Source organism: Nicotiana attenuata, unplaced genomic scaffold, assembly GCF_001879085.1.
Source record: "Nicotiana attenuata strain UT unplaced genomic scaffold, NIATTr2, whole genome shotgun sequence".
NCBI classification, from domain to species: domain Eukaryota; kingdom Viridiplantae; phylum Streptophyta; class Magnoliopsida; order Solanales; family Solanaceae; genus Nicotiana; species Nicotiana attenuata.
Genome location: NW_017670748.1, coordinates 151,033 through 165,116, shown reverse-complemented (window position 1 = coordinate 165,116; position 14,084 = coordinate 151,033).

The following is a 14,084-nucleotide window of genomic DNA, read 5'->3' as shown; positions in this document are numbered from 1 at the left end:
TGCCAGTAAACGTAGCTGGGACCATACAAGACACCAGGTTCCATGTTATCGAGGGTGACATAAGGTACAGCGCACTCCTCAGAAGACCATGGATACACAACATAAGAGTAGTGCCCTCGACTCTTCACCAGATGATGAAGTTCCCGACAGAGGAGGGAGTAAAAACAATCTACGGGGGGCAGCACGCCGCAAAAGAGATGTTTGCAATCGAGGAAGTGCCCCTGATCTCGGAGAAATCAAGCGCCGAAGATAAACAGGCGGCTAACTATCAATCGCAGCCCCCGGCCTCGGTGGAGTCGGAACAACAGGTAATCGAAGACAAAGAGGACTTCCTTACTCCTCGAACTTTCATCGTTCCTGAAGAGTCCGACGCAACCAAGTCAACTGTCGAGGAACTAGAGCAGGTCATACTCATCGAATATCTTCCCGAGAGAAAGGTATACCTGGGAACGGGATTGACCCCCAAACTTAAGAAAAAACGCATTCAATTTCTTATTAATAATATGGATTTCTTTGCTTGGTCCCATTTAGATATGACAGGGATTCTGCCAGAAATCACCACACATCGGCTAAGCACCGATCCCAGGTTAAAACCGGTGAAGCAAAAAAGGAGACCTCAGTCCGAGGTAAAACATGCCTTCATAAAAGACGAGGTAACCAAACTTCTTAAAATAGGATCCATTCGGGAGGTAAAGTACCCCGAGTGGTTAGCCAACGTAGTAGTAGTCCCTAAAAAGTGAAACACGCTTAGGATGTGTGTAGACTATAAGGACTTGAACAAAGCATGTCTGAAAGATTCTTTCCCGTTGTCGAACATCGACCGAATGATCGATGCCACGGCTGGCCACGAGACCTTAACTTTTCTCGATGCCTACTCCGGGTACAATCAAATTCATATGAACCCGGAAGACCAGGAAAAGACTTCATTCATTACTAAATTTGGAACTTATTGTTATAATGTCATGCCCTTCGGGCTTAAAAATGTAGGAGCAACGTACCAACGCTTAGTTAACAAAATGTTCGAAGAACAGATAGGTAAAACAATGGAAGTTTATACTGATGACATGTTGGTTAAGTCCCTGCGCGCAGAGGACCATTTAGCTCATTTGCAGGAAACGTTCGAAATCTTTAAGAAGTACAACATGAAACTTAACCCGGAGAAATGTGCCTTCGGAGTCGGTTCGGGCAAATTCTTAGGCTTCATGGTGTCAAATCGAGGTATCGAGATTAACCCTGATAAAATCAAGGCCATCGAAGACATCAAGGCCGTGGATAGCGTGAAAGCCATGGAAAGGTTGACGGGTCGAATAGCTGCTTTGGGTCAGTTCATTTCGAGGTCGTCAGATCGAAGTCACCGTTTCACCTCCTTGCTCAAAAAGAAAAAGGATTTTGCATGGACCCCGGAATGCCAACATGCCTTAGAAGAGTTAAAGCGGTATCTGTCGAGCCCGCCTTTGCTCCACACCCCTAAGATAGATGAAAGGCTTTATCTCTACTTGGCAGTATCGGAGATAGCGGTAAGTGGGGTACTGGTTCGAGAAGAGCAAGGTACGCAATTTCATGTCTATTACGTGAGTCGTACTCTAGGAGATGCTGAAACTAGGTACCCCCACTTGGAAAAATTAGCACTTGCATTGATAAGCGCATCTCGAAAGTTAAAACCATATTTTCAATGTCATCCTATATGTGTATTAACCACTTACCTCCTTCAAAATGTTTTTGCATAAGCCCGAGCTATCGGGCCGATTAGCTAAATGGGTCGTCGAACTTAGCATGTACGATATCGAATATCAACCCCGAACGGCCATCAAATCTCAAATCCTAGCTGACTTCGTGACCGATTTTACGCCGACCCTCGTACCCGAAGTAGAGAAAGAACTCCTGCTAAACTCGGGCACAGCATCGGGGTATGGACCCTTTTCACAGATGGTGCCTCGAATGTGAAGGGGTCCGGGCTCGGCATTGTCTTGAAACTACCCACAGGTGATACTATTGGGCAATCTATCAGATCTCCAATATTAACTAACAATGAGGCCGAGTATGAGGCAATGATTGCAGGTCTTGAACTAGCTAAAAGCTTGGGAGCGGAAGTTATCGAGGCCAAGTGCGACTCTCTACTGGTCGTAAACCAAGTAAACAAAAGTTTCGAGGTTTGGAAAGACAGAATGCAACGGTACTTGGATAAGCTACAGGTAACTCTACATCGCTTCAAGGAGTGGACTCTGGACCATGGGCCTCGAGAGCAAATAGCGAGGCCGACGCACTTGCTAATCTGGGATCCTCGGTTGAAGAATATGACATCGTCCCGGGAGCTATTATCCAATTATCGAGATCTGTGGTTGAAGAGGGTCATGCCGAGATAAATTCAACAAGCCTAACATGGGATTGGAGGAATAAATATATTGACTATTTGAAGAATGGAAAACTCCCATCGGACCACAAAGAATCGAGGGCATTACGAGCCAAGGCTGCTAGGTTTGCATTGGATGAAGATGGAACATTGTATAGGAGAACGTTGATGGGCCGTTGGCAGTATGTTTGGGGCCAGGAGACACTGATTATGTCCCTCGAGAAATCCATGAAGGCACTTGTGGGAATCACTCCAGCGCCGAGTCTTTGATTCGCAAAATTATCAGAGCAGGTTACTACTGGGATAGCATGGAAAAGGATACTAAGGAATTTGTCAGAAAATGTGATAAGTGTAAACGATTCACACCAATGATCCATCAGCCTGGAGAACAACTTCATTCGGTCCTATCCCCATGGCCTTTCATGAAATGGGGAATGGATATAGTCGGCCCTCTACCAACGACCCCAGGTAAAGCTAAATTTATCCTGTTTATGACTGATCATTTCTCTAAGTGGGTAGATGCGCAGGCCTTCCAGAAGGTCCAAGAAAAAGAAGTCATTGACTTTATCTGGGACCACTTCATATGCCGATTCGGGATACCTACCGAGATTGTGCATGACAACGGAAAGCAATTCATCAGTAGCAAGGTAACGGATTTCCTCAAAGCGCATAAAATAAAGAGGATTTTATCGATACTGTACCACCCAACCGGAAATGGACAGGCCGAGTCAACAAATAAAACTATCATTTAGAACTTGAAGAAAAGACTGGACGATGCAAAGGGGAAATGGAGAGAAATTTTACACGAGGTCCTTTGGGCATATAGGACCATATCAAATTCCAGTACGGGGGCCACCCCGTTCTCTCTAGTATATGGCTCCGAGGCCCTCATCCCCGTCGAAGTTGGAGAACCCGGCGCCAGGTTTCGGCATGCATCGGAGGAGTCAAATCATGAGGCCATGAATGCCAGCCTCGAGTTATTAAATGAAAAGCTAGAAGCAGCACTCGTTCGGATGGCCGCACAGAAGCAAAGGATCGAAAGATACTACAATAGAAGAACCAACCTTCGACATTTTGGAATCGGGGACCTAGTCCTACGGAAAGTCACCCTCAATACTCGAGACCCAAATGAAGGGAAACTTGGACCGAATTCGGAAGGACCGTACCGAGTCCTCGGAGTCGTCGGTAAAGGATCTTACAAACTCAGCACAATGGAAGGTCAACAACTGCCAAACAATTGGAACATATCATTGCTCAAACGGTACTACTGCTAAGGTACGACTTTATCCTTTTTGTCCATTTGAGTTTAAAACTAACTCATTACAGGCTTTCGATCGAGGGCACACGATCCCGAAGGCATCGTATTTCTACACGAAGGCCTTAGGTTTTAAAGCATGCGTTGCACTCTTTTTCCCTTAGATCGGATTTTGTCCCAAATGGGTTTTACCGGCAAGGTTTTTAACGAGGAAACAACTATGTGCTACCTTATGGAGAACTCAACAGTATCCAAGGTTTCTTTTCAATCAACCTCGAATACTGGGGGGCATCACCCTCGGAGATTATATTTCCAAGGAAATACTTCACGCCTAAGAGGGCCTCGATAGGAAAACTTTGTAATGGGCCAAACGGTCAGATGAACCGTGTCTATATAGAATAATCAGGCCCCGATGGCATTGCATGTACGTATGCATCAATTATTTGAAGAAGCATTTTGTTAATATCAAAAACACTTTGTGTATCAAAGGAGTGTACTATTACACGAACTCTATACTTATAATCCTACGGGAAACGGATCAAGATCCAAAGCATAAAAGCACCCCCGAATACTCGGGGACTAACTTTTCGAAAACTCGGACTTATAATACCTCAAAGGGGCACCCCCTTGAAATAAAGGCCAAGGCCAATATACTCGGGGACTAGCTTTTCGAACAAGTTCGGAAAGTTATCGGGAAATAAGTTTAAGTGACATACCCGAAGGCTACGGCCATACTAAAGACTACGGTCATATAAAGGCTACGGCCAAAATAATGCGGCTCGGAGACGTCCAACTTTCGCAATAAATTAAAGGCCTTCAAACACTTTGTAAAAGCCGTTTAAATCAGGCTACCCTCGGAAAAATAAAAATATAAAGGGCTTCGATAAATTCAGCTCCCGAAATATCTGAGGGCCTCGATAAATTCAGCCCTCGAATAATCCAAGGGCTTCGATAATGTCGGCCTTCAGAAAATACCTCAAGAGGTACTCAATTATGTTTGCACAGACAAATTACTAATAAGGTTCCGATACGTTGAACCTCCGAAAAACCCAAACGGGTACAAAAAAAAACACATGCTACGGCATACAAAATATTTACTAAGTCTTTTTGCCAAAAAGAGGGAAAAGGTATAGCCACTTTAAAGGCCGAATCGGCCCAACCTAAAGAGCCTAAGGGCCAACCTAAAGAGCCTAAGGGCCGACTTAAAGAGCCTAAGGGCCAACTTAAAAGACCTTAAGAGCTAAACCATATAAAGTTCAAGACCTCGCTCTCACTCAACTCGGACTCAAGAGTCCCGTTATTCCGAGCTCATATCGAATTAATTTAAGATTGACTCGAGGATGAACAAAACCCTAAGGGGTATTATGTTGATCAATAAAAACCTAAGGGTTTATTATGTTCTGAGTCTGAACCAATACTCTGACTGATTGTTTGAATTATCAAAGTCTTCCGCAAATGAGAATAAAATAAAATTAACACAAGTTAAGGATAGAGCGAAAAGATACTTTATATTTATGGGGGGTGTTTTACAAAACATATTTACAACGCCCGCGAAGGGCCCTCGCATGGAAAAGAAAATGAAAACCTAATCTATTTTCGGGGTCACATCCCCGGAAGCGTCATCTTCGGAAACTGCACTTTCAGCAGCTCTATCTTCGGGAGCCTCCTCTCCTTCGGGAACATCTTCTTCACTTTCACCGTCCCCGGAGCCACTCGCTACATCCTCATCATCGGAGGAGACAAGAAACCTGGCATCGGTTTCCTGCGCCTTTGCCTCGGCTATCTCCTGTTGATACCCAATTTTTCCCTGTCTATTTTTTTTATATGCAGAATATCTTAAAAATAGCATATATATGCATGTATAAGTATGTCCAGCATTTTATTATTTTTCCCATAATTTTTAAGGTTTTAAACTGATTTATTTCCCTTTTTCATCCATAAAAGCCCAATGATTATTTTCAAAATTATTATGTTTTTTTTTGGTAATTTAGTTATTGAAATTATATATTTATATTAAAATGTAGCTAACATAATTTTTGTATATTTTTACAAATCTATTTAGTATTTTTAAAGCTAAATTGCATATAATTGCAACATTAGCCTATTTTAAGATTTAACAGCATTTTATACTTACAAAGTTGATTCCAGTATTTTAATTTAATATTTATATGTTATAAATCATTTTTAGTACTTTCAATTTATTTCCAGAATTTAATTTGCTATTTTTATAAAATAAATAGGGGAAAAGGGGGCTATTTAACTTATAGCCACATTTGTCCTCTTAATTTGGCTTAATTATACCCAGCCCAAATTGAACCAACCCAATACCCAAGCCCAATCCTAAATCTACCCAACCCAGCTCGGATCAAATCCTGGTCGTTGATCATTTTTAATCAACGGTCCAGATCTATGCTTACCTAATTAAGCCAAACGACCCCCCCCCCCTCCCCAAACCCCTCATTTGCCTCACTTGTCTCCATCCTCTCTAACCTCTGGTTCTCTCTAGAACCTTCCCCCCTTCCCCTCCTCTCCGATGAGTTCCCTTCATCTTCTCCGGTCACCTTCTGACCTAAATCCATGGTGGTTTCACCACCCACCAAGCCACCTATGGCTCCTCACGTTTGGTTACTGAAGCTTCATGACTCGACCACGAAGAGTTGGGTCCAGACTTTTGTCGATTCAAGTTCCAGGCCATCTCCGGCCTTGCTCCGGCAAGCCGGGTCTGTTCGAGCCTGGCCTCAACTCCTCCTGTTTAGATCCAAGCCTTTCTCACCGTTTGGGTTCCTCTGAAAACCCTAGCTTTGAGGTTTTTCTGATCTCTTTAGATCTGTTCCAGATCTATGCTTTCCCTAAGCTTTTAAACGATTTTCTGATATTTTTTCAAAAATTATACTTTCAAAACCTTTGTTCTCCGATTTAGGGTTTTGAGTTATGCTTCTCTGTTTTTCTTGTGTGTTTCTCTGATTTTCTTCTTCTCTTGTGTGTTTTTCTACTATGTTCTTGTTAAATCTCTTCTACCATGCTTTTCTATTATATTGCTCCTACTGTGTTCTTGTTAAATCTCTTCTACCGTATTTTTCTATTATATTGCTCCTACTGTGTTCTTGTTAAATCTCTTCTACCATGTTTTTCTATTATATTGCTCCTACTGTGCTCTTGTTAAAATTTCTCCTACCATGTTCTTGTTTCTTCTACCAGTTCTTCTACTATGGGTCGCATGTTACTCTTTTACTTTGTTTCTCATGAGTTTCTGTTATTGAAAAAAGCATGTCGAAGGTCCCAGTTCCTTTATGAGACCTTTGAACTTGTTTCGACTAGTATCTTTTGCTTTCTTAATTACTTGCCCTCTCATCTCGGCACTCGATTGATGGTAAAACCCTAAAATTTAGGGGTTCATCCGAGTTTGAGAGCATTAGTTATGTGATATGTTTGTTCTTCATCTTTAAAGCTGTCTGATTTCAGAAACCCTAACTATTTCGAGGTTCTGAACTTGTTTCTCAACTGAGTCTCGAAATTCTTTGTCACAACCTCTGTCTCTTTAATTCTGATTTTCCACTAAAACTTTTCTAAGGTCTTTTACACTGGATCTTTTGTATGCTACTAGATGCTAATTCTCTTCTACATTGCTAACCTATGTGGCTACCATGCTCCTATAGTCTATTATCTACTGATTTTTGCATTGACACGACTTCTTCTTAACATGTTTGTATGCTCTTTATATACGATGAACTTCCCCTCTAAAATGGTTTTCAGACTTCCTTCTGTATAGGTTTGATTGATTTCTTTCCTTGTTTGCTGATTTTCCTATGACTCGATTTAAGTTATTTGACTTTACTTAACTTTTCTGACTTGGTTCATTCATGGACCAGCGATTACAAGATCCCTAACCTTTGATTTACTGGCTATTTACTGATTTTCTTACCTTATTTGTACAACCGTGTACTTCAAAATTCTGTCCTTAAATAACTTTTATGTATTTGCCCCTAACTGCATGCTTTGTACAAGATGTTTATTTGATTTCTTCCCTTAAATAGTTTTCCCATTTGAATTTGAATCCCTTAATTAAGGGAAGTCTTGTGTAATTGATGCTTAATTGATACTCAGTTCCTTAACTATTTTCTTACCTTATTTCTGCCTGGTTTTCAACACTATAAATGCACGACTCTTTCACAAACTCGAAGGAAAAAAAAAGAGGAGAATCCTTCTGAACTCATACTCACACACAATAATATTCTCTTCTTGTCTGCATTGTGACCCGTTCACAAGACCTACTGCTTTACTTTGTTTGTTTCTCTGAAACTGGTATGTCCGGATTTAATTTTTAGCACAATAACAATGTGTATTTACTGCTTGTGTGTCCATGTTTGCTTGTTGTTTCTGTATATCTCAACACTTAAATTGGCATGTGATTTCCTTCTGTTTGTTTGATAAGTTTGATCCATGGGGGTCTTAACCTCTAAACAATATGTTCTAATAGGCCTAAGGGTGTACCAGCATCCCCCATTGCTGGGTATGCCCATCAGCCTACTTTTTTGCCTCTCGCAACTCCCCCATTCCCCTATACCCTTATGTGTACTGATTTAAGCTGTTTCCCTTTTCCCTTTCCCCTTTTAGAATTCTGCTTCTGCACTTGCACTCTCTCTTAGTCCTTAAGTTCTGCCCCCCTCTTGTGAGCCTTGCCTTGGGACCTTGAGTTCCCTCTATACTTGGACACCTGAGGACTGGCCCTTCCACACTGCATTATGTCTTAATCTGGTGATGCATTTGGGTGTGAGCATTGCCCGGAGTCCTTTTCGAGGCTCTTAGGAAACTTTGACACACCCCAATTGGGAGAAAGGCTTTGGAACATGATCTCTTGGAGTTGGCTTACTTCATACTTCAGACAGGAAGCCTGAATCAGGCTCTCCTTGGCTGTACTTTTTTTAATTTCTGATGTATTTTCTTTTATCTTCATTCTGGGCTGTAATAATTTTGTAATAAACTCTTGGGGATGGCTAGTGAAAAAGGGAGGGGATAGCTATGTATGCAAAGGGTAGATAACTTGCCAATAGGTGTACTTCTGAATTTCTGCACTTTCATATAGATAACTTGCCTATAGGAATTTCTGAATTTCTGCATGCACATAGAAAATACGCCTATAGGTCCTTCTGAATCTTGCACTCACATTCTTCATCAGGAAATCATGTTTATAGGTCTTAATCAATCAACTGCAATTAGATATCATGTTCATAGGCTTTAAATAAAATTCAGCACCTAGATATCATGTTTATAGGGTTTCTGCGTTTTACCATGTCTATAAAGGAGTTTAAAGTCAACAACGCATAGAAAGCATGTCTATTAATCAAGTATGAATCGCTTCACTCGCTTATAAGTCTAAAACCAGTAATAACGATGTGTTACCATTTGCAGAACCTATAACCTTTTGCTAAAACTTGCCTTCCTTTAATAATCTGACAACCTTTCTCAATCAGTATGTATTCAGTTTATTTCATTGTTTCTAAAATCAGTAGATATCATGCCTATAGGACCCTCGTTCAACACTTAGGCAAGCCTTAGGGTAAAATTATAAACTGGATCAGATTTTTATTAGCTACAACCAACAGGTAGGCCTGCTTCGGGGCTTCTTATCTGAACTATGTAATAAATCAGTCGGCCTCAACCTTTAAGTTTTAATCAGACCCTAAACAGTATGTGTAAGTCGTGCTAAAATTATGTGCTTCTCTGTCAAAGGAGGTATATCTGAGCCTTTTACTTGTTATGTGCTCCCCCCCAACTTGTTATACGTGTTTTTGTATGTCGCCTTAGAGTTTTGCCTTTGAAACTATAAACAAGCCTAATATCCCTTCCCTTTAGGATTAGTAGTCCCAAATTCCTCTGGGACTGATAGGATTTGGGCGGGTAATAGCATGCAATAAGCAAACGAGTCCATTCCGCGCTTTAATACCTTAACGGGGTGGGAAAGGGTAGATATGGATATGATGACCACGTGATAACATCACGTGTAGCCCCTCACTGAGGAGTGATTACCGGATGTTGTGTGGTGTGATCCATATTATTTATAAACCTAGGACCCCCCCCCCCCCCTTCCCTTTGTTTCTTTGATTCTTCGCTTCTTTTTTTTTCAAAATTTTAAAACTATTTCTCTATGGAAAAATCAGTATTCCTTTCGTTCTTTCTAACTTTGTATTTGTAACCATCATGTGAAAATCCCCTCTTACTTGAAGTTTTATTTGCCTATGTGTTATTTGCACTTAAGTCACAATAATAGTTTGGCCGGGAACCACACTAGTGGATCCTGAGGGGTGCCTAACACCTTTCCCTTGGGATAATTTCAAGCCCTTACCCAATATCTGATTACCCTAAATCAAACCCTTCTTAGTGTCCTAATGCACTTAAATCATTAGGTGGCGACTCTTCAATTCAAAACCCAATTCCCAAAAGGGAACGAGTTGTCTTCCCAAATGTCATAAGCCCGATTTTGCGAGAAAAAGGGGGCGCGACATCTCCTCGGCAAGATCGAACCCCCGGGCATGGATTTCTTCGAGAGTTTCCCTCCGGGCTTGGCACTTAGCCAAATCATTACTCCGCTTTCCCCGATCGAAGGCTTCCCTCAACTCAGCTTGAACGGCCGCAGAATCCCTTAAGTACATGGCAATGGATTTATCAGCTGCAGCCTTCGTCTTCTCAGCTTCAGCCTTAGCCTGTACAACTTCAGCCTTGGCCTGTACAATTTTGGCCCGGGCTCTAGCGAGCTCAGCCTCCAACTCCTCGATCTTCTTGGCTTGAGCCAGACCCTTCGCTTCAATGCCTCGGAGCTGGCTTTCAGCCGAGGCCAGTTGGGCCGTAACAGTTTCCTTATCGGCAGCAAGTTGATCCAAGTTCTTCTTCCGCCGATGACAATCGGCTCTAACTTGATCAACCTCGCTCCGGAGCTGCCCAATCATCTCTAGCTTTTGCTGCGGCTGGGATATCGAAGTGTTAGCCTCCAAAGTAGAGCCAAGAAGACCGTACTCTATTAAAATCATAGTTACCTGCTCATCTAGCTCGGACTGGCTTTTTTGAGCTTTGGCCAATGCGGTCCGGAGATCCTTAAGCTCCTCTTCCTTTTGGATACAGAGAAGCCTTAGGCCTTCTCTTCGCCCGAAACTTTCTTGAGCTCGGCCTAACATTGGCTCAGCTCAGCTCTAAGCTTTACGATGGCCTATACGTGGAATGGAGATATATCAGTCAAAAGAAAAGAAAGAAAAAATTACAATAATGAAAGTAAGTATTTACCCGAGAGAGGAGATGTTGAACCTCTTCGAAAATGGTGGAGGCATCGTTAAGGTCATTTGCATCCTCAATCCCAGCGTAGCAACCCTAAAAGGGATCTTCCTCGAGGACCTTGCTCGGATTGGGCATACGCAGAGCGTTGGCTTCCTCGATTGCCCCCTCGAAATAAGTTGGTAAAGAAAGGGAGTGACCTGTTGTCATGGCCCCGAGCTCTTCACTCGGGGCGTTCTCATCAGCTTCGGGGGTCTCAGCACTTTCTCCCTCCGGTATAATTGTTGAAGGCGGGGGCCAATCTCAACCTCCGAGGACATAGGGGCCTCGCTTGCATCTTTTTTCGGAGTCCCCTCACCACAAGATGAGGTCTCTGGGACAGAGGGCTTGGCGGCCTCGATGGGTTTCCTGGATCGAGGCACCAACGTCGATTCTTCATCGTCATTTTCTTTGTCACTCGGGGAACAATGGGCCGAATCAGCGCCCGCTTGAGGAAACCTCTTCCGCAGCCTCCGAGTAGGGGTTCTCTTATCTTGAGGGTCTTCGGGCTTCGAAACCCTCTTCCTTTTATTGTCCTTCTTCGATTTCGGAATGAAGGCTTGATCTTTTCCTCGGACGGAGCTGGCCTCATCTCATATGCATCCCCGAGGCCTGCACAAGTAAACATGAATAAATTGACACCACCAATATATGAAAAGTATTTGAAACTCGGGAAAGAACTTACCATGGTTCTTGGCCTCCAACTGGCCCTTCGCTAATTCACGCCACTTGCGTTCATCGTAGGAAGAGGTGGCAGCTAACTTTCGGACCCAATCCTCGAGGTCCGGCACCGCGAGGGGCACCCAGGCAGTGGCTGCAAAAAGAAGGGTAAAGGTATTATGAGATGAAGAAGCAGAACATGAATAGATACCGGGGAAAGGGACTCCACTTACGATTAAAGTTCCACCTCTCCGGGAACGACATTTTATAACATTCGAAGTTTTTACTCTGACGAACCGTCTTATCCAACCTCGATCTTTGGTCTTGTTAGTGATGGAAAAGATGGCTTTCGTTGTTCGACGTTGCAACTTGATGAGCCCTCGAAATAGCTAGGGCCGATACAATCGGATCAGGTGGCTGAGGGTGAATTCTAACCCCTCAGCCTTTTCGGAAAATAAGCGCAGCACGATCACGATACGCCAAAAAGAAGGGTGAATCTGACCGAGGGTGACTTCGTATGTTTTGCAGAAGTCGATCATCACGGGATCGAGGGGACCAAGTGTGAAGGGATAAGTGTAAACGCTTAAAAACCCCTTCACGTGGGTAGTAATGTTTTCCTCGGGGCTCGGGATCTGAATCACGACCTCATCTCCCTAGCCACAGTCCCTCCTCACTTCCTTGATGAGCTTCTTCGATATCAAGCTAATATATTAAGATGCGTGCTCTCATCGACCTAGCACATCGGGGGGATTTTTAATACTAAAGTCCTTCTTGATTACACAAGGACCGGGGGTGATTTCCCCAAGAGTTGGCGGCACCACCGGTTTAGCCGTTCGGGAAGTAGAAGAAGATGGCACTTTATCCTTTTTCGGGACCGTTTTGGAAGTTTTAGCCATCACTGTAAGCTAAAGAATACGGGTTGCACAGGGATGTGGTGTTTCTTACAAGAGCTTGGCGTTTTCCGGCGCTTAAAGAGGCGGTAGAAACGGGTGATTAGAGCAAGAGATGAAGATAGGGAAGATGTATAAAGAAAGAGAAAAGTTCTTTACTCAAAGGAATCGCCTTATATTTATAGAAGGGCAACGACGGTTCGGCAACGCTAGTGGCCAACCAATACTGGCGTGCATTCAATGTTTTGGGGAAATGGACCGACGGGACGTTTCGATCTCTTTGAATGCTTTCATCACAAAAATTACATCATCACTAAAGAATTCGGGAAAACGAGGATCAAAAATATTTCTTATCATCTTACTCTAAGAAACGCGGGGACTATCTGTATACGGTCGAGATCGAATACCTTCGATCTATATACTTGAGAGGTCGTCCGATGCCCGAGTCCGGGTAAGGCCAGGTTCAAGCTCGAGGGAGCAGACCCGAGTTCGAAGGCGAAGCATGATGCATACCGAGGGCGGGCGTGTTCTACCCCGAAATAGTACCATTATGGATTTGTACCAGAACGAGCTAGACTCCTGACACGTCCCCAAAATCATAACGCAAATCACAGAATAGGATTGTACAATTCTGTACTAGGCGGTTAGACAGCTGTACCAAGAATATTCCCTACTGTAAATGGAAATATTCCTTATTTGGGTTTCCCCCATTATATAAAGGGGATCCCAATCATTTGTAACACCACCTTTTCACTTAGCAAAGAATATACTCTCTACTTTTTGCCTGCTGTTCATCAGAATTGTACCTTAGCTTAATTGTTCTTACTTTGATTCTCCTATTTAATTGTTCTTACTACCCTAAGCCACCTCGAGGTCACTGTCTCGAGGTCATTGCTGCTAAGTAACATTGGCTTGATTCACTTCTATCTTTCATTTCTACTTCACATTTCTTGATTATTAATTGGTATTGAACTAAATCACATATCTATAAAACACAAATCAAATTTAATTGTTACTCGTATTTTTCGAGGTAAACAAGTATATAAATAATTAAATCGATTATACTCGGAAGGAAGAATCCTAAACATAATAGAGTTCTAGGTGCACGATATTTAGTTTCCTACTTTTATTTCTCCCATTTTAGGTGTCAACTTTGTTTTTTTCCTCTCTTTTTTTGTTTGTACTTTTTGAATTTGAAAACATTAATGACAAAATTTGTATTTGATATTAAATTCCTAAATATTAGAAAATCACTAAGCTATAATTTTGTCCAATGTAAAAATTATTTTTAAAGGATAAAAAAATCAAACGGTATTTCACAAAAGGACTTAATGCTTTGGAGGAGAAGTTGAATTCTCGATAAACACATAATCCTAAATTTAAAAAGAGGTGAAGACTGCTCGATTTTTTTTAAAAAAAAAAGAAAAAAATCCTAAACCTAAAAGTGGTAAAAGTGCTCAAATTTTTTACCTAAAATATTATTTATAAAGGAATAATGAACTCTTTACCAAAATAATTTTAAATTAATCGGTTAACTTTTTAATATATATTCCTAAACCTAAAAGGAGTCCAACGTGCTCGAAAAGTTTTCTAATGTGATTTTTTCATGTGTTATAAAAAAATAACC